A 19166-nucleotide genomic window follows, 5' to 3' on the forward strand; every position below is an offset into this window, starting at 1 on the left:
GACCAGGCTGCACATCTCAGTAGCTGTGGGGATGGTTAGCATGGGAGGGAGGGACGGGAGGAGGAGGAGGAGAAAAGAAAGGTCTTGAGTTATTTACTGAACTTGAGGTGAACCGGTTCAAGATGGAGAGAAAGAGAGAGGGAGACTGTTCCAGAGGGGGGAGCCAGCCGAGGAGAGAGATCTGCCCCAGCTCTCGACTCCGGGAAGCATTTGACCAGCAGAAAGTTGGAGCAAGAAGATCGATGGGGTCTTGCGGGAGAGTATTTGGTGAGAAAGAGTTGCCGGTAGAGCAGGTCCAAGGCACCAGACAGCCTTATGGATGATGCAAAGGGTCTTGAATTTGATCCTTGCAGCGACTGGGAGCCAGTGGAGAGATTTTAGGGCTGGAGAGATATGGTCCCTGGGATTGAAGCCAAGGATAAGTTTCGCAGCCCTATTGTGAATTTGTTGAAGAGGGCGGAGGGAAGAAAGAGGTAGATTGAGAAAGAGGCTGTTGCAGTAGTCCAGCCTAGAGAGGACCAGAGCTCTAGTGATATTGAGCTTCTGGGGGAAGGTGAGGAAAAGGAGAGTGGCTCTAAGGAGGTGAAGTTGAAAGTGGGCCTCATTGGCAAGGTCCAAGATGTGTGGAATGAAGGAGAGGGGTCTTCACGACTGCTATGGCTGATAGGAGTTGCAGCCCGTCTATGAGCCTGCCCAATAGGCGTCAGACACAAATGAACGGGTCAGTAGAACAAAAACGGACCCCTTAAGCACGTAGGGAAAACAAATCACACCGATCAATGGTGATCACAGACCTCAATTGTTACAAAAAATGTCATTATGGTTTGAAACAACCACATACAAATGTCTACTAGGAGACACAAAACACCACAGAACAGCAGTATTTCATTGATAAGGCAACGTGAATTACAATGGGTATATCACCAAGATACATCACTTGGAGTGAAGTACAGAAAATCTACAAAGTACATATCCTACTGTCAAGGTATATCAAGACAGGGGTCATAACAAATAAACAAGTATAACACAAGGTGCACATTAGCACAGTTACAGGAAACAAAAACAGTGAATATTTCGCAGAACTGTGACTCAAAAGTCAAAGTCTACACCACAGTGTTTCGGCCCTTCTGGGGCTGGAATATAAGCCTTCCTTATGCGGGCCTTCGTTAGGATAAGAAGACTTTGGCGTCTGGGTGTTCTGCGTGTGCTGTCAAAAACAAATGGAGCACAGTGAGGGGGTTGTGCTGCAAGGGTCGTTGGCACAGTATCTACAGTATTTCATAAGACACACTAAATGTGATAATTGATGCTGCCTGTCTTAGCTTGACAAGTAGGGCTTACCGTGTCTGCTCGAGGCTGGAGCACGGGGAGCACCAATAGGGGCACGTGCTGCACTGGTGTGCCATCAGCATGTCCAAAGCCCCTCCTCTGCCATTGTGACAGCAACTGTGTACTGTAGACATCATGTTGGCCGAGTCGGTATACACTGTCTCTTCCTGGTCCCTGTGTGCTTCCAATGCCATTTTGAGAGACACTAATATGTGAAGGTAACCTTGCGCTTGCTATTACTTTGGCTGTTCCGTCCGTCTTTATTCTCACAACTGTAGTCCCTGTATGTCTTTCTCACGTTGTCTGGTCTATCGTTGAAGACCCGTCAATATAAAGCACTTCTCCCCCCTCAAGTGGCTACTCCCACACGCTGGGAAGGTTGTCCTACTGTTCCATGTACGTAGTACATTCATGTACATTGTTTCCCTCCTCCACTGGTTCACGCTAGAAACATTGCTGGGTTTACAGTCCTGCATTTTACCACCTTTATTGCTGATTCGAGATATTTACCTCATATCCAGAAGCTCTGTGCATGATCAGCGTACTTTTGGGTCTTTTGAGGATTGCAAAGAGAGCATGCTCCATGTTAAGAGTGGTGCTGAATCCCATCGTAATACTCGCAGACTTTGCTACTGCGAATGCTGCAGCAGCCAGAGCTTGTTTGCATGGATAATGTCCTTTCATTACGGGGTATAAACACCCACTATAATGGGCTAGTGGCTTGTGCCCTAAGGTTGTCTTCTGCGTGAGTACCGCAGTCATCCCTACTCCATTGGAGTATGAGAACAAATAGAATTTGTCATGGTAGTCTGGGATCCCTAACACTGGTGCTGTGCATATTGCCTTTTTCAGCTCCTCTAATACTTCAGTTATTTCATGTGTCCATAGCAACTTGCCATCCCCTCTCTGTGCCTCCCTGAGTCTGCTTAACAAGGGTCTCGTATATGTACTATAATCAAACAACCAGGCTCTGTAATAATTGCAGAGGTGCAAGAACTGCTGCATTTTTCTCACTGTGTTTGGCATCAGTGTTCTGCAGATAGCCTCCGCCCTTTCTGGAGTCACTTTTCACCCTTTGTGATATCAGTTGTCCGATATATAGCACTTCCTTTTGGCAATATTGTAATTTTGCCTTGTCCACCTTGTAACCCTTTTCTGCCAGTACTATCAAAAAATATACCAAGTCATTTCAACACTGTGCCTCTGACCTGTTACACATCAAAATGTCGTCCACATACTGTATGATGGTGCTCCCCATCTGTATGTTGCGAAGATCGATCTTGAGGATCCTGCTGAATATAGAAGGTGACTCACAGTACACCTGTGGTAATCTCATGTTTTTCCACTTCTGGTTTCTATATAGAAACTAGGTCAAGTCCTGTGACTCTACATGGAGCAATATAGAGAAGAAGGCATTCTTCAAGTCTATTACTGTGAAGTGGGTAGCTTCCGTCGGGATGCTACACAGAATTATCGCTGTATTAGGAACTAACAGGAATTCTGCTTCAACGATTTAGTTCAAGGGATGCAAATCCTGAATAAAACAACACGACCCACTGGTCGCGTTTTTTACAGGGTAGACTGCAGTTTTACACTGCGATTCTGAGGGTACCTGAATTCCTTTGCACCACTAGTGCGGCAATTGTCCCATAAATACCTTCGTCTGCTTCCTTTGATAGCGGATACTGTCTCACCCTTGGTAAAATAGCCCCTGGTTTGAGCTTTATCTTGACTGCCCCTATGCCTGTTAGCAGACCCACGTCATAGGGACCACTGGTCCATAAGACGCTGGGTACTTGCCCAAAGTCTTTCTCAAGAAATGGTGGTGGTGCTTTTTGCAACACAGCCATTCTCTGTGGCACTTCCCTGTAATGTATTCACACCCAGTATGTAATGCTTATGTCGAACACCACCTTGTGATCTGATGGATCGTCTGAAATAGTCCCTCGTCTGTCACTTCAGTCAACCTGTATCCCTCCCCCACAGCAATCACCGTTCTCCATGATCGTCCTGTGTTGTCGGTCCCATGCAATGCTATTCTCTCCTCTCTCACTATAACTGCCTAGAGTTCTGTTGGGATCACCTTTCCTTCCTGCTCATCTAAGGGAATCTCTGGTCTGAATAAAAACGTGTTGAGTGCGCGTAACAGCCTGCCCTGAATCCCTGGGAGCCACGCTGTTAATACTTCCACTCCATATTGAAACAACTCAATGTCTACTGGCACTCCCCTCTGTACCATCTGCCCACAATATGCCTGAATGGAGTTCCCTTGCATTCATGTAATGAATTCCTGGTGTCGAGAACACTATCCCCTGGTCTGTGAATGAGATGGTCATGTTAAATTGGCTCATCATGTCTACCCATTATGTTCACTGGTGTCTGTCGGGAATATAATGGTGGCATGGTCAGGTTGTGTTCTCCTACTAAAAGTGGAAGTTTGTCTGTAAAAGGAACCAAATCCATAGCCCCGGAGAATCCCTGCGCATTCATGGCGATGCCTGGCATTGGGTATCTTCCTTCCCTAATACAGGACCAAGTTGCCCCTGTATACATGAGAAAGGAGAACATCTTGTCACCTATTGTCACGCCTATACCTGGTTCCTCAGCCGGATTGGGTGTGATGGATAGGATTGAACACATCAGGTCTGCCTGTTGGCTGTCCTATTGTGGCTATAATGACATTCCCATCCCTGTAAATGGGCCCCCTACAACAGTCGCTCACTCCAGCTTTCGCATGGGAGTCAGCATCGTGGAGTCTGTATGTGTCATGGTTATGACTTTCTGCTGTGCTGTTGCCTTCTGTGCTGGTTGTGATGGCTGCATGTGTCCCTGCATCTGTGATGCATGTGTCGTGGGCTCATATGGCTGCATGGGCTTTTCCTGTGTGTACATCTAGCACAGAGCATATGTCTGCGCTTGCATGTGATCCTGGGCATAATAGTCAGTCTGCTCTGTCTGATAGTGGGTTGGTGCTGCAATACCCCATTCTGGTGCATCCCACCCCTGTCCCTTAACACTCGAGATAAGTGGCCCATTTGCCCACACACCCAACATTGTACAGGACCCTGAGTTGGTCTTTACTGTCCCCACGCAACCCCTCTGCGCCCTGTTGCACTTGATACCGAAACCCTCTCCCCCTCCTCGTCCCTCTGATCACTGATTTGTATCCCCTTGCCCTGCAAAGCCTCCCCCTGTGATTTGCAGTCTATTCTGCGCATGTTGAGTAACTACTCCTTCCCCACTCATTAGCATTGCCCCTTCCATTGTGTACTTGGATAATTTCTTCTGCACTAACTTTGCCTCTTCCTGTTTTCTTTCCTTACGCTTCTTCCTCACATTCTCTTGAATTACAGGGGTTGAAATTGAGGGGAGCTGGGAGCTATTTAGCTCCTACTTGTAGCCTTAAAGATTCTGGTTAACTTGACGCCAACATCTACCAGGAGCTTCTTTTGGCTCCTCAGGCCAACTGATGCCGAAAAAACACACAAGTGAATTTAAATCTGTAAGTTTGGGACAATTTATAAAATAAACATTTAGACTCATCTAAAAACATTTAAAGCATAACAGGTCATAAATGATGCACACATTGATAGCTTTATATCTCATGTGAAAGTTAGATTTCTGGCAGGCTATTTGCTAGTTCCTGGTTCCCCAGTGGTAGCTCCTGGTGACTGGCTAATGCTGGATACCCAGGAGCTGCTTTTAGCTCCAACTTATCGAATCTTAATTTCGATCCTTTCATTAGTCTACAGTAGTGCACTAAAGTTAGCTGAATTTCTGACCAAGGCTTAGCCTCCATCCCCCTAGCTTCTAAATCTGTTTTTGCACCTGCTCCGGCTACCCTTGACATAATATGTGGTAAAATAACCCCACTGTTTTGTCCCTTGGCGCTCTCGTTTCGAGACGCCATCGCTCTTGAATATATTGAAGTGGATCTTCATCCTCACGCATTTTGCATGCCATAATCGCTCTTGTATCCGAGGCATCTGGGTATTGTACCCTAAGAGCTTGCCATAAGGCCGCTTGGCAGTTATTGAACAGCGCTGCACGTGCAGTTACTTCGGGATACCCTGCCCTTTTCCATACATCGTCTGCTACCTCCCAGAGAATGGCTGAAAGTAAAATCTTCATATCACCCACTGGTAATGTCGTCCCTGCTGTCAGTCTTTCAAGCTCATAAATCCATTTCCCAGCAGTCAACAAAAGGTAGCTTGCATCTTAAATTGACCTTGCCCAACTGCTGCCACGGAATATACTGAGGCTGCCCACTACCCTTCTCCAATAATGGGAACTCTGTCAGTCTCATCCTCCACCCTGCCTCCCCATGTCTTTAGTGGCGGTGAACGCCCTTGCCATCTCTCCCCATTTCCATCCTGGCAGGGGCCCAAGCCTCTGAGTTATATTGTCCGCGCTGCACGATCCACCCATAGGACGCGGCAGTCGCCCTTCAATGACCTCCTGTCCTCTATCCGTCTTCTTTGCCTCCACATACTGTGTCTCTATCCAGGCTTGCTTCCCTGGAGCAGCGAGCAGGTCTTCCCTCTTCATCATCCTCACTCCCCTATGGATCCTCGTCTGATCACATGGTACCGATACTACTTTCACTGTCCCCGTCGCCCTCGTCCTCGAAGCTAAGCCTCCTTAACATTGAGTCTTCCCGCTGCTTTCCCTTTGCTCGATCCCTACTCCCGCATTCCCACCTCACTGAGGGTCCAGTAGCACTCCTATCTGCCCGTAGGACAGCTGTGCTGTTTCGCCTACTCCGGTAGAGTTTCCCCAAACTTCTTCATATCCCTGCCCAATCCTCATCTAAACGTGACAAATCTGTCTTAATCTCCACTGCCGTTAAAGAGCGACTCTCTCTGCCCTCGTCTCTGTCCCGCTCGCATCTCCGCTCCTCTTCTTCCCTGCGTCAGCGTTCTTTAATGAGCCGCTTGACTTCGAACCTCCTTTCCTCATTTGCAATTGCTTTTCCCGCTCTTTTTCCACTTTCCTCCTTGCTTTGTCCTCTAGCTGTTTTCTTTTCTCCCTTTCTTGTGCTTCTGCTCACTCCCTCTCTTTTCACAACCTCTGGCTTTCCTGCTTCTCTTCCCTTTCCCTTCTATGTACTTCCTCCATTATCTCTGCCCATTCTTTAGTTTCTTGCTCCATGTCTTTAATACTCTGAAGTTCCTTTCCCATGTGCCCTGTCTCATTTGCGGCTTTCCTGCCCAGTTTGAGCAATAGCTGTCCGCCTACCCATTCATTCCAGACTATCAATTCTTGGCCCTGGCTAAGCCCTGTTTTCCCCAAATTATTCTCCTTTAGCTTTGCTTGCAGCTCGCTGGGCTCCTTACATTCGCTGTTGATATCTCGCGTTTCTTTACCAGCTTGCTTTGCGCCACTAAGTGCATCCCCGCCACTGCTTTTAACTCCTTTAAGGGGTAAAATCCCTTACTTTCTATTGCTGCATCTACGTCTGCGGTTTGTGGAGGAGAAGGGGGAGCCAAGGCTGTTTGCCTTCCATATCCGGTTGATTCAGCATCCAATGCCGCTGGATCAAGTCCCCTTCCTCCTCCTGAAATATTTTCCATAACTTTAATATGGCCAGTTGCTTGCCTAATGTGTCCCTTTATAGGCTGCTGCATGTAAATAAATGGTCAATTGTTGCACACACATTTGGAAAAGCTTCCGTGTTTGGCCCATGGCTTTGCCAACTTGCCCTCGGTCTCGCGAGTCCATTCCGTGCTATACTTGCATGTTTTCTCTTGATACCGAGGGAGGGACATGCATAAGTGTTGGAGAGGACTAGCCCTCATTTCGTCACTTTATGTAACACTTGACAATACTTACTTGACCTCGAATCCAGATTTCAACACGTCCAGTTTTACTTAGAAATCTCAAAATCTCAATACTGTCTCTCAAATACCATATATTGAAATCATAACAGTGCAATATAATCTTTTTCTTAGCCTCTGTGGCTCACCACCATCATTGCGGGCATGCTTCTTACACCACACCACTGCGACCCTTCGCCCTGAAGTCTCAAATAAAACTCCACTTGTGCACTTCTCATGCTCCACCCCAATGGCCCAACAGTCTAACCACTGAAATCCACCACTTCCAGTGGACCTCAAGTCCTACTAAAAAACCTCACCGGTGACGTCACCAATACCTTAGAGGACAAATTCTCGATGCCCTACCCTTCAACATACATGTCCACTTATTAACTACCCAAACACAGCGACAAACATGATGTAACACATTCACGGCCGTCTTCTTGCCTCACTAACAGGGTAAACCATTAAGTCGTGGTCCCTCTTCTATAGCGTCACCATATAGGAATACATCTCAGAGTTAAATTAGGAAACCGCCTTCCGTGATATAATCTAGCTTCTCCCGCTAACACCTATACACAGGTAAACCATACATAATGATCCATGAACCAAGCTAATTTGCTCACAGAGAAACCATTATTTATTTTGTATTTTTTTTCAAAGTTTTTTCATCCCCAAGCTAAGCTGACCATCTAAGCCGACCGCCCAAAGAATGGGTAATCCTTACACAAAAGAAACCGCAACACAAAACATCAAGCAGAACATTCCCCTCCCCTCAATTTGCCATATAGCTGTTACATTCTGTGGTTTGCTGAAGCCCCTTGAACACAGACTCTCACATAACCTGCCACTCTGACATCCAGTCTGCTAGGCGTCTCACAGGAAGCGGGCAAGAATTTCCTCCAAAGCGGCTCCAGTCGACTTCTTATTTATTCACAAGTGGTTTTAGGTGTCCGTTTCCACTGGTCGGCGCACAGCCCCTCGGGCATGCGGCGGGATGCAGCGGCTTACTGCCGAAAGGTCTTAGTGACCGTCTTCTGCTACCACTTGTTGCATCGGAAGGGCTCTATAGCAGTCACCCCAATTACTAGCAGAGACACACTCGGTCCCATCAAAAACTCCCCACCGCATTATCAGAAGACTCATCCATGGGGCCAAGTTTAATGTCTTTATTATCAAACAAAACAGGGATCACACTAGAAAAACATGATTTCTCCAGGGTACTCATCTTCTGACCCTGTGTCACCCTGTCCAACTCTACAATTTGCTTTTACCTTTTAAATACCCGCTCCCTGCTTAAATGTGGCATTGAGGTTCATAACATTATTCTGGATACTGGCTGTGATTTCATGGCCATTCCTGAGTCTTGGCTTACGCATGATACTCCCTCGTCTGCAACTTTAGCTATACCCACTGAGTTCACAATTTTTACATCAAATCGTCCCATTCGCAAGGGTGGAGGAGTTGCCATTCTTGTCTCCTCTCCCTTTAATATACATATCAATACACATGACGCTAGTGATGGCTCTGAAGTATATTAGCCAAAATTAAGCTGAATGACAACTTTTCCTTGACGGTACTAGTGATCTACTGCCCGCCTTCCGATGCAACCTCTTTCGAAGAACAATTTATGAATCTGCTGAACAAAACAACCAATGCCAATATCCCAGTCCTTGTTCTTTGAGACTTCAATCTTTCGGCTTCTGAAACAAATGATAAATCTGCGGTCTCCTTACTTTGTGCTCTAAAAAACATAGTTTTTTTTTTTTAGCAATTATCAGCTCCCACACACAGAGCAGGTCATACCCTTGACTGGATTTTGACTCGCCGTGTTTCTGTTTCTGACACTGATATTGTTCACTGTCCGTGGTCAGACCACTTCTTAACGACTTTTGCCTTCTCTCCAATGAGTTTCTTTGTCTTTCCGAAACCTATTTCTCGACAGTATGTCTCCGCTATAAACTTCAAGAAATTAACGCCTCAACCTTTTTCTTCCCAGCTGTTGTCAAAACGTGAACCCGCACATACCTTTACTAAATCCAATGATCTGGCACGCCATGTACCCACACCTTTACTCACATTGTGGATACCCTTGCACCTGAAAAACCCAGACTAGCTAAATCTACAACCAACAAGAACATTTGTTTTGATTTGATTATCTGTCTTCGTCGTCTTAAACGAAAGGCGGAGAGAGAATGGCGCAAAAATCTTACTCCTATGCTTCATATTATTTATGAACAATCAGTCACTAATCTCAAATGAGCAATTGACATCAAATCCCATAGTAATAACACAGGATTTCCTCTGTTAGGTCTAATGGGCATGAACATTTTTCAATCTTAAAGGAATTTGAAGGTAAATCCCCTCCCCCCCAATGAAACCACGGTACACACGGACACTGACTGGTGACCGTCAATACACAATGACCTTGACTCCAAAATCTCTGTTTACAAAAAATCTATCGCTGCACAGTTAAGTTTGGACCCACCCTTTTTTAACTCATGGGTCCAATCTCTTGAATACGTCTCCATCTCCTGTGTATAAGGCAACAATGCAAACTTCTTTTCATTTTTTGCCCTGCTCCGCGGATCAAATTTGCAAGATTGTCACAAATATGAAACCCACCTCTTGTATGGGGGACAGTTGTCCTTCACGCCTCTTCGCAGCCTATATTGACACCTTGGCCCCTTGTGTGACCCACCTGGTTAATCTCTTTCGAGGAAGCAATTATACCTGCGGCTCTTAAAGAGGCATGAGTTACACCCTTGCTGAAAGAGTACCTTAGATCTGCTCATTGCTAAAAACTACGACCTATTACTCATGTGCTGTTTTTACTGAAAATATTAGACCGAATAGCCTACCTACAACTGCAGGACTTCCTGGAAAGTAACCATCTTAATCCCGGGCAATCCAACTTTAGGTCAAAACACAGTACTGAAACTGCTTTTCATGACCTGAAATCCAGCATTGCAGGCATTGTCGACAAAGGTAAACCAGCACTTCATATGCTGCTCGACTTGTCTGCAGTGTTCAATTTGGTCGATCACTCCCAGCTGGTCGCTAGGTTAGTAGATCAGGTGCTCTGTTTTTCTGCCGTGGCTCAGTGGATCGCATCTTTCCTTGGACCCAGATATGCCAGAGTGTCCGTGGACTATGTTTGCTCTACTCCCGCTCTAGTCACCTGCAGGGTCCCCCTTGGCTCTTGTATTTTGCCAACATTGTTCCACAGATATATAATGCTTCTCCTCGCTCTCCTGGATGACCTAGGTGTCCAATTTACCAACTATGCTGACGACACCCAGGTCATAATGGAATTATCAGGGTGCTATACCAGGGACACCAATACTGTTCTCTATATACCAGGCCATCCAGGCTTGGATGGTTACCAACTCGCTTGCACTAAATGCTGAAAAGACAAAACTACTTATCATTGCGTCTGGAAACCAAATCAAAAAATGGAGTGCTGACTATGAGTTTTTGTATAGCCACTAACAAAATGAAAGTTGTTAAATATGTAAAAAAAACTTGGTATTACTCTGGATGCTGAGCTTACTATTAGGCCTCAAGTTGCTCAGATAAAAGTAGCTATGTATCCAAACTTCTGAATCACATAAGTCCCTATATCTCCTTACAAAATATGTCAATGCTTGCTACGGGCCAGGTCAATTCACGCCTTGACTATGGCAACATTTTACGGGCCGGAACCTCCAAAGCCAATCTTCTGCAAGTTACACAGAACAATGCTGTTAGAGCAGTCTTTGGTCTCTCTCAAAGGGATCATGTGTCCAAAGCCAGACGAGAACTTCACTGGCTTCCTATGTAACACTGTCACTCATAAAATCTTGTCACTAACCTATAAATGCTGTAACACTGACGCCACACAGTATTTATCAAATCGGTTGTCTCCTACTTCATTAAAACACCCCTTGCGCTCCTATGATCCCACCAAACAATCAGCCCAGATTCAAGCTCCCGGGTTTTGGTGTCACTATGTTTGACATGCAAGTCCCTCTGGCCTGGAATAAGCTCCCTAATGTGAGAAACCAGAAGGTGTCTCACCCACTACTCCCCGGGGATCTGTCATCCAGGTGGCCAGGACACAGCCATCACTTTTGGATCCAGTTCCTGGGGGTGGACCAGTGCGGGAGGATCACCTGGGTGAGGGGACTTGTGGCAGTGGGGACACCGGATGGAGTGACGCGGTATCCCCTTCCCTATACCACATTTACCCCATCCTGCCAGGTAGGATATTTAGGAACTCTATCTCCCCCCTCCCCCCTTTACAACACTAACACTTTCACACGGACAGCCCGCTATGGGAGAAAACAGACTAACACCTGAGCAGTATACCCAATGTGTCCCAATACCAAGGTCAGGCAACTACTGACCATCACACACACCTGACTTCCATTAAGCTCTCCCACATGGATAAAAGGCAGAGCATGAAAGCATACTCTGAGCGAGGTAAAGCACACAAGGAAACAGCAGTTTCGAGACGGCAGCTGAACGAGAGAAGAAAAACGGCAAAACAGAAGGGGATCGCAAGGAGGGGAAGCTCCCTTGACCTTTTCTACAAGGAACCGTTACTTTCCAGAAGCATCGAGAATAGAAAGTGGAAGACCAGGAAAACAGGCTGAAAAATCCTGCATTGTGTGTCGGAGATACCCGGGGCCCTCCCGCGTCCATAATCAAGGCAAGGAGAATCAACAGCCACTGTGGTACCATCCGTGGCTCCAAGAACAAAGCAGCGTCAGTAAAATCAACACAGCCAGTGAGTTGGAGAAACTGACACCAGACCGGTCTGTGGTGAAGCCAAGGTTGCAAGCAGCAACATTGTATGGCGAGCACTGGGGCGAGCGCTAGAACGAACATTGTTAAAACGCATTTGATAAAAGACGCAAGTAAATTTTAACTGCTGATGAGTGATTGAACTTTAAACGCAAGATACAATACCTTTGACAGAGTGGTCCGGCACCGCATGGGTGCTCAATGGAAGGTCTCTGTAAGGTATCCAGCTGAGAAGTGGCAAAAGTGAAAGTGAGAAAAAGGTTATATCAAGAAGAGAAAGAGTAATTGTGAATCAAAGTCCTGTGACGGGTCGAGCAAAAACATGGGCACAGTCGAAAGTCTTCGATTTTGATGAAGTAGAGAAAGTTTGAAAAGTAGATAAATGTGGTCTGAGCCCGGCAGAGGGAGACCAATTGAAGGTTTTGTGTTAAAGTGGATTTGAGCCCGGCGGAGGGATCCCAGGATGCACAGTAAATCACTGAGAAGTAATATATGTGAAATCCTAAGAAGAAAGGAACTTTAATATTTGTTGTTACATCAGGCCCTCTGAAATAAGAGACTTTGACTGGCAAAGAGACTTTGGCACCGAAGGCCCTGATGTTAGAGTTTTTAACTGCATCCTCGTGCTGGAGAAGCTGGAGAGTGTGCTAAATTCAAGTGTGCCACCTTATCCTGTGCTGAAAACGTGGGGAATGGAAGCTTTTCTTTTGTATAACATTGTTTCCCACACTATTTGCATTTAGAAGTAAGGATTGGCAATAGGTTTATTAGTGTAGGCCCTTTTATTTTGACAGCCTCGACTAGGACTGTTATTATTTGATGGTCGTAGCTTGCTCCCATCTTTAGATTTAGGATTAGATAGGCGTTTTTCAAACCCAGTTGAAGTTCAATAAACACCCTTAAACTGGGATCACGTGTCTGTTTTACTGTTTGGTACCAGGCCTTCCTTACACTAATCACTTAAGAAAGGCAATCTCCCTCCCTGAGTTTAAGAAGGGAGTTAAGACTCACTTTTTAATCTCAATCCAGATTAAGTTTCCTATTCTCTCTGTATCATCTCATCTGTATCGCCTCAGAGTTTGTCTGTCTTGTTTTGTTTACTGTGCGCTTCGAGGCCCTTGGGCGATTTAGCGCGTTATAAAAATGTAACTAAACTAAACTCAACTTTTATCCAGGTGTGATGTCGCAAAACCAAGCTCCGTCCCCGCAACCTATCGGGCCTACACATTGGTCAGTTTAGGCGAACTAGGTATATGTACACTTCCATGCTTTAATTTTCTTTCCTCTCTAGCTCGTGTTGGTTGGTCTCTACCTGTGATCTGAACAATGACTGGTGATGGAGCATGTACAGACTGTACCTGCCCCTTGCACATGAGGTAGGAGCATTGCAGCCATCAATCTCGAAAATCGAACTTTGTCCTGGGCAAAAAAAAAAAGAAAAAACGGAATTTATTTTGCAAATTTCAGAAAAAAGAAAAAAGCACACTGGAGCATTTCTTTTTTTTATCCTGCACATTTTCCATCTGTGCACATGTTCCTGTCTGCTGCCCAAATGTTCATTCTGTAGTTGAGAGCCACTTCAGATAGCCTTTCCTGGGGCCTTGTGGCTTTTCAAACATGGCTGCCGTATTTTACTATCACTGAAGGCTCCCTGTGGCCTCCAGCAACTGCCTTTTCTGACTGCCTATTGGCCACCTGCATTATCATATTGGCCTATGGTGGACGGGCAGGCCTCAGCCGGCCCACCCCTTCCAAGGTCCACTTTTAAGGTCCCTGTCAGCTTCCCTGTCTGCTTTACAGGCTGCAATATGAGATTACTGCAACAGCCAAATCCTCACTGAGGCTGCTACCCCTAGACTATTAGACTGCTATGACTCTTACCATTTTCTGTTTGGGTTAGTTTCCTCCTTTTTGATTTACCTGTACTTCCTTCTCAGAGAGTACTCTCAACTCTCCCTGTTATGTACTCATTTGAAGATTTATCTATACTCACCTCTACCATCTGATTACCACTCTAAATTCCTTAACTACTGGTCTCCCATTTAGGTGAAAGTCAAACCTGAGTGTATTTTTGCATTTAGTTGAAAGTCAAACCTGATTGTATTTTTGCATTTAGTTGAAAGTCAAACATGAGTGTATTTTTGCATTTAGTTGCAAGTTAAACTTCGGTGTATTTTTGCATCTAATTTTGGCAATTGATTGTAATCTGCTATCCCAGTCACTGTTCAATGCTGCTTTACTTGCTTACTCCTCCCTCTGCCTCCACTCTTTTCCACTCATGGCACTCTGTCTCTCCCATCTATTCCAACCGCTTCTCTATCAACTATCCTTCCCTTCTCACTAAGTCTGGAAAAAAGAAATTTAAAAAGGATATCTTGGCCTCCAACCCTGGTCTCCCTATTGCTGATACCTATACCAACGCCTCTTCCAAACAGACCCTCACTGACATCCTCTTTTATGTCCCTTTACCGGATCTATGGACCCCCCCATATGATCTCTGTGCTTTGCCCCGTCTCCTCCTCTCCCATTAATGGTGGCACTCGCTGGGATGTCCTCATGGCTTCTTTCGACTCATCCAGAGTCATCTTTAATGTCTACCTAAATGGCACTGTCATGGTCCAAAATCCTCGGGCCAATCTCCTTCTCTTCGATAGGCGCTTCCCTCACCTCATCAACTTCCTCATCTCCAGCTGTCCCCTCCTCTCCCTCCTTGGCTACCTTGCCCATTTTTTCCCTCCCCTCCTCTGCCACTCTTCAGGCTACCTCCACAACTCCGCAGGGCGTAGCTCTGATTTGTACCCCTCCCCGGAAGGTCTTTAAGGCCGGCAACCTTCTTCATCTTGCCACTCTCAACTCTCGCTCTGCTGTCAAACACTCCTCTGACATCTGCCACCTCCTTGACGAACTGGACCTTGATGTCCTCGGTCTTACAGAGATATGGTTCACGGCCAGCTCTGTCACGAGCTTTGACACTCTACTCCCTGAGGGCTACAAGATCCTCTCCTCACCCAGATCCACTCAACCTGGCGGGGGCATAGCCCTGATCTTTCCTGAGTGGATTCCCACCACTATCATCCCGATTCAGATTTACTCCTCTTTTGAATGCCTAGTCTGCAGGCTCTCCATCTCTCCCAGCCACTCCCTTACTGTTGCTACTCTCTACGGCCCCCCCGGGCAAATCATCTATTTTCTCTCAGAGTGGGCTGACCTCTCCTCCTCCCTCCTGGCCTCAACCACTCAACTCCTCCTCCTCCTTGGTGACCTCAACATCCACCTCAATTCTCCTTGTCCCTCATCTCTGCTCTTTCGCAAACCTCTGGGATTCCCTCTCCCTCTCTATCCTCCCCTTTAGCCCGACACACTCTGCAGGACACACACTTGATGTCTTCATCTCCCCTGGCCTCCCCCTCTCTATCCCTCTGACCACTCCTCTCTCCTGGAGTGACCACTGCCGTCTCTCCTCCCATCTCTCACTCTTCCCCCCAAGCCAACCCCACCCCAACACTGCCACTTACTTTCTCGGACATCCGACCTATGAAGCGTGTCTCAGCTGAGGCTTTCGCTGCCACCTTCTCTCCCCCTCCTCCTAAGGCTGACTCACACCCTAACACAACCCTGTCCCTTCTCTACTCTTCCATCTCTGATACTCTTGATGCTCTTACCCCTGTCACGAGGATCCGCTTGAAGTCCAAAGCCAAGTGCAATTCCTGGTATGACTCCGACCTAGCTACACTTGAACGTAGGTGTAGGGCGGCTGAGAGAAAATGGAGGGCTCTTGTTCATCCTCTGACAAACTGGCCTATCGCCTGCTCCAAAGGCAATACGGACTCTATGTCCGCACTAAGAAGAGAGCCCACATTCAAGCCTGTGTCTCTGCGGCATCTAACAACTCGGCCAAACTCTTTAAAATCTGCAAGGAGCTTGCCAACCCTGCGAGTGTCTCCACCCCCTTCTCTTGCCTCCCAGGTTCTCTGCAATGCCCTTGCCTCGAACTTTATTTAAAAAACCCAGGACATTCTATCCACCCTCTCCTCCCCTGCCCCCTCATTACCTCTGTCTGTGCTTGAAGACCCACCCCCCCACCGTCCTTCTCTTCCTTTCCCATTTTCCCCCCTGACAAGGTCGCTAGACAAGTCCGATCTATGAAAGCCTCGTCAAAATAGGTTCATCCCTGTTCCTCTAAAACCATCAAGGACCACATTGACACCCTTGCTCCAGCCCTTGCCGATTTTTGCAACTACTCCTTTGCCTCAGGATCTTTCCCCTCCTCTCTGAAGCACTCCCTTGTGCATCCTCTTCTCAAGACACCCACAGCTGATCCTTCCTGTCCCGCTAACTAACCCCCAATTTCCATTACCCCCTGTCTGGGCAAACTCCTGGAAAAGCTGGCCATCTCTCAGCTTAACCTTCATTATGATTCTGTTGGCTCTCTCCATGACCACCAGTCGGGCTTCATAGCGGCCAGAAGCACAGAAACTGCTCTCTTGAATATCCGTGAAGATCTGCTCTCCAACCTGGACTTCAACATTCCCTCTGTCCTCATCCTTCTTGATTCTCTTCTGCCTTCGACACGGTCAACCACACCATCTTGCTCAACCGTCTCTGTGATAACTTGGGCATCACTGATCAGGCTCTGGCCTAGCTGACCTCTTTCCTCTCTGATCGACCCTCCCAGGTCCAAAAGGGGTCCTTCCTATCATCCATCTTCCTCTCTAACTGTGGGGTTGCCCAGGGGTCAAACCTCTCACCCTGGCTCTTCGACCAATACCTAGCAACTCTCGCCCACTGGATTGCCATTTTCTGCTCAAATTTCCAGTGCTACGCTGATGACACTAAACTCATTTTCCGGCTGCTCTCGGCCACCTCCTCTCCCCCTCTCATCGCCTTACTGCTATTCAAAATTGGTGTGCCACCAATGATCTTTGTCTGGATGCCAGCAAGACTGAGATCCTCCTCATCGGCACACCATCTCCATCCTTCTCCCTCATCCTCTGCCCGGCCTCCCTTGGCCCCCCTCCTACCTCTACCTGCGAGGCTAAGAATCTCAGGGTCATCTTTGACTCCACACTTTCCTTCTCCGCCCATATCTCTGAGGTCTCTAAAAAGTCTAACTTCCTACTGCACCTCCTCAGAGGTACTCTGGCTTTCCTCTCCTTCCCTCAGCTCACTGTCTCCCAAGCTCTGGTTCTCTCTAGGTTGGACTATTGTAACAGCCTCTTTCTAAATCTACCTGCCTCTACTCTCTGCCCTCTGCAACTTATCCAGAACAGGACTGCAAGACTTGTTCTTGGCCTCAAGCCCTTGGATCGTATCTCTCCAGCCCTGAAATCTCTCCATTGGCTCCCAGTGGATGCAAGGATTAAATTCAAAACCCTCTGCATTGTCCACAAGGCTTTCCGGGGCCTGGGTCCAAAATACCTTCAGCTATCCCTCAGCAAATACCTCCCCTCTCGAGCTCTTCGCTCCTCTACCTCCAACTCCCTCCGAGTCAATCGTTTTTCAAAGAAAAGAGCTGGGGGTAGTTCTCTATCTTCGACCTGGGGCCTCCCGTTGGAACAGCCTCCCTATCAATCTAAAACTTGAGGAGAACCATCTCGGGTTCCGGAAGAACCTCAAGACCTTCCTCTTTGCTTCCGCCTTCGCTCTGCTGATCTGCTCTCTCTTGGCACTGTGCACCTGGCCACCCTCTGTCCCCTGGGCCCGGTACCTGCTCACCCTGCCTCCCTCCTGCACTGCCTCCTGGCCACTCCTTGCACTGGGGACTGTATCTGTACCCTTACAGCCCCCCATTTTTCTTCTTTTTCTGCACTTATCAGACTTACCCAGTCTGCTGCCTTAAACCAAGCACCTGCCACTTACTGGCTGCACTACCACTGCTTATTGCCCCCATTTTCTATTTTTTAAAATGTTTATTATTCATCTGCTCTCCTCTGCTCCGCACTTTCCTCTCTCCCTCTTCCATGCACTTTTTCCCTTTACCATTCCCATGCACTTGTGCGTTCTCAATGTCACTGGGCTTAGTAAGATCGTTGTTGTTGTGTTCTCCCTTGTTCCCCTCCCTTGCCTAGTCGCGCTCTGAAACACTTGTGTATGAGCGCGATACAAATAAAATATCATATCATATATCATGTCCTACAGGGGTTAATTCTACTACTGGATTGCCAAGTTACAAGCCTATAGCTATGAGACAAACTTGGTGAGGCTATCAACTAATGCTAATAGTGGTCCAAATATTAAACATCGAATGAAGAACAGAAGCACAAATTTACTACGGACTATGTGTTTGCATATCCTCATGGCTCAATCATTAGACAATATTTGTTATTGAAATTCAATGTAAGCCAAGTCCTTTAAATAAAGCTTGCTAGGATTGGCCTGGTTAGAACTCATTGAATGTGTCGACTACGCAGTGTTGAAGTAATTGAATCTGTAGAGCCCATTTTGTTACATTGTGAGAGCCTCAATTGGATTACATATGGATATGCGAAAGCCTACAATAATACTATCCATAATATCCATGAGGCAGATAGATGTACCATGTGGGACAAGTGTATGGATGGTCACAACACTAGCAATTGTATAAAACAAATTATGAACATTTTAGAAGAATTAAGTAATTAATTTGATTAGTTGATGCATATGAAATTGGATTTTAGCTATGTATTTTGAAATTACATTATAACTTTTATAGTGATGTACCTGATGTATTTTCTTTTATACCTGTTTGATCTATTGTTGTGTTATGCTGTATATACAAAGCCAGTGTGGCTATATGTATATTAAATAAATGAAATTAAAATGTTAATATAGCCACATCTGGTCGCTCTTCCTGGGACCACCTCTGCGTGTTTCAATCTACAATGTTGCGGGGTCGCATGGAGACCATTGGCTCCTGCAACATATGATATCTTCACGTGAAAGGTGACTCTGGATTGGGTAGAGTGGGTCCTCCCAGCCCTGGGACACTGGACGATTACCAGGCTGAGCGTACCTTCTCAAGACAATGAGAATGAACATGGAGGGGCTATGTGTTCCCTAATGTTGCCATCTCCGATCACCTAAGCCTGGGAGAGTGCATTCAGTTGGCAGTTTATGAGCAACACTTGTATCATTTGTAAGGAACTCATGTGGCATCAGTAAATACAGACACAAGTGATCACAGTTCAAGGGTGTTTATTTAACTGTATAAATGGGTGAGAAAAATGCCTAATCTAAACCTAAATCTAAGATGGA

General features: G+C 46.5%; 1 protein-coding gene across 3 annotated transcripts in view; it reads right to left on the reverse strand.

Moving 5' to 3' along the window:
- IRF3 (interferon regulatory factor 3) overlaps nt 1-19166 on the reverse strand; it is a 430041-nt gene that overhangs the window by 25290 nt on the left and 385585 nt on the right. The window lies entirely within an intron of this gene.

The sequence above is a fragment of the Ambystoma mexicanum genome, chromosome 1p (genome assembly GCF_040938575.1).
Source record: "Ambystoma mexicanum isolate Mex_15411 chromosome 1p, UKY_AmexF1_1, whole genome shotgun sequence".
Taxonomy (NCBI): domain Eukaryota; kingdom Metazoa; phylum Chordata; class Amphibia; order Caudata; family Ambystomatidae; genus Ambystoma; species Ambystoma mexicanum.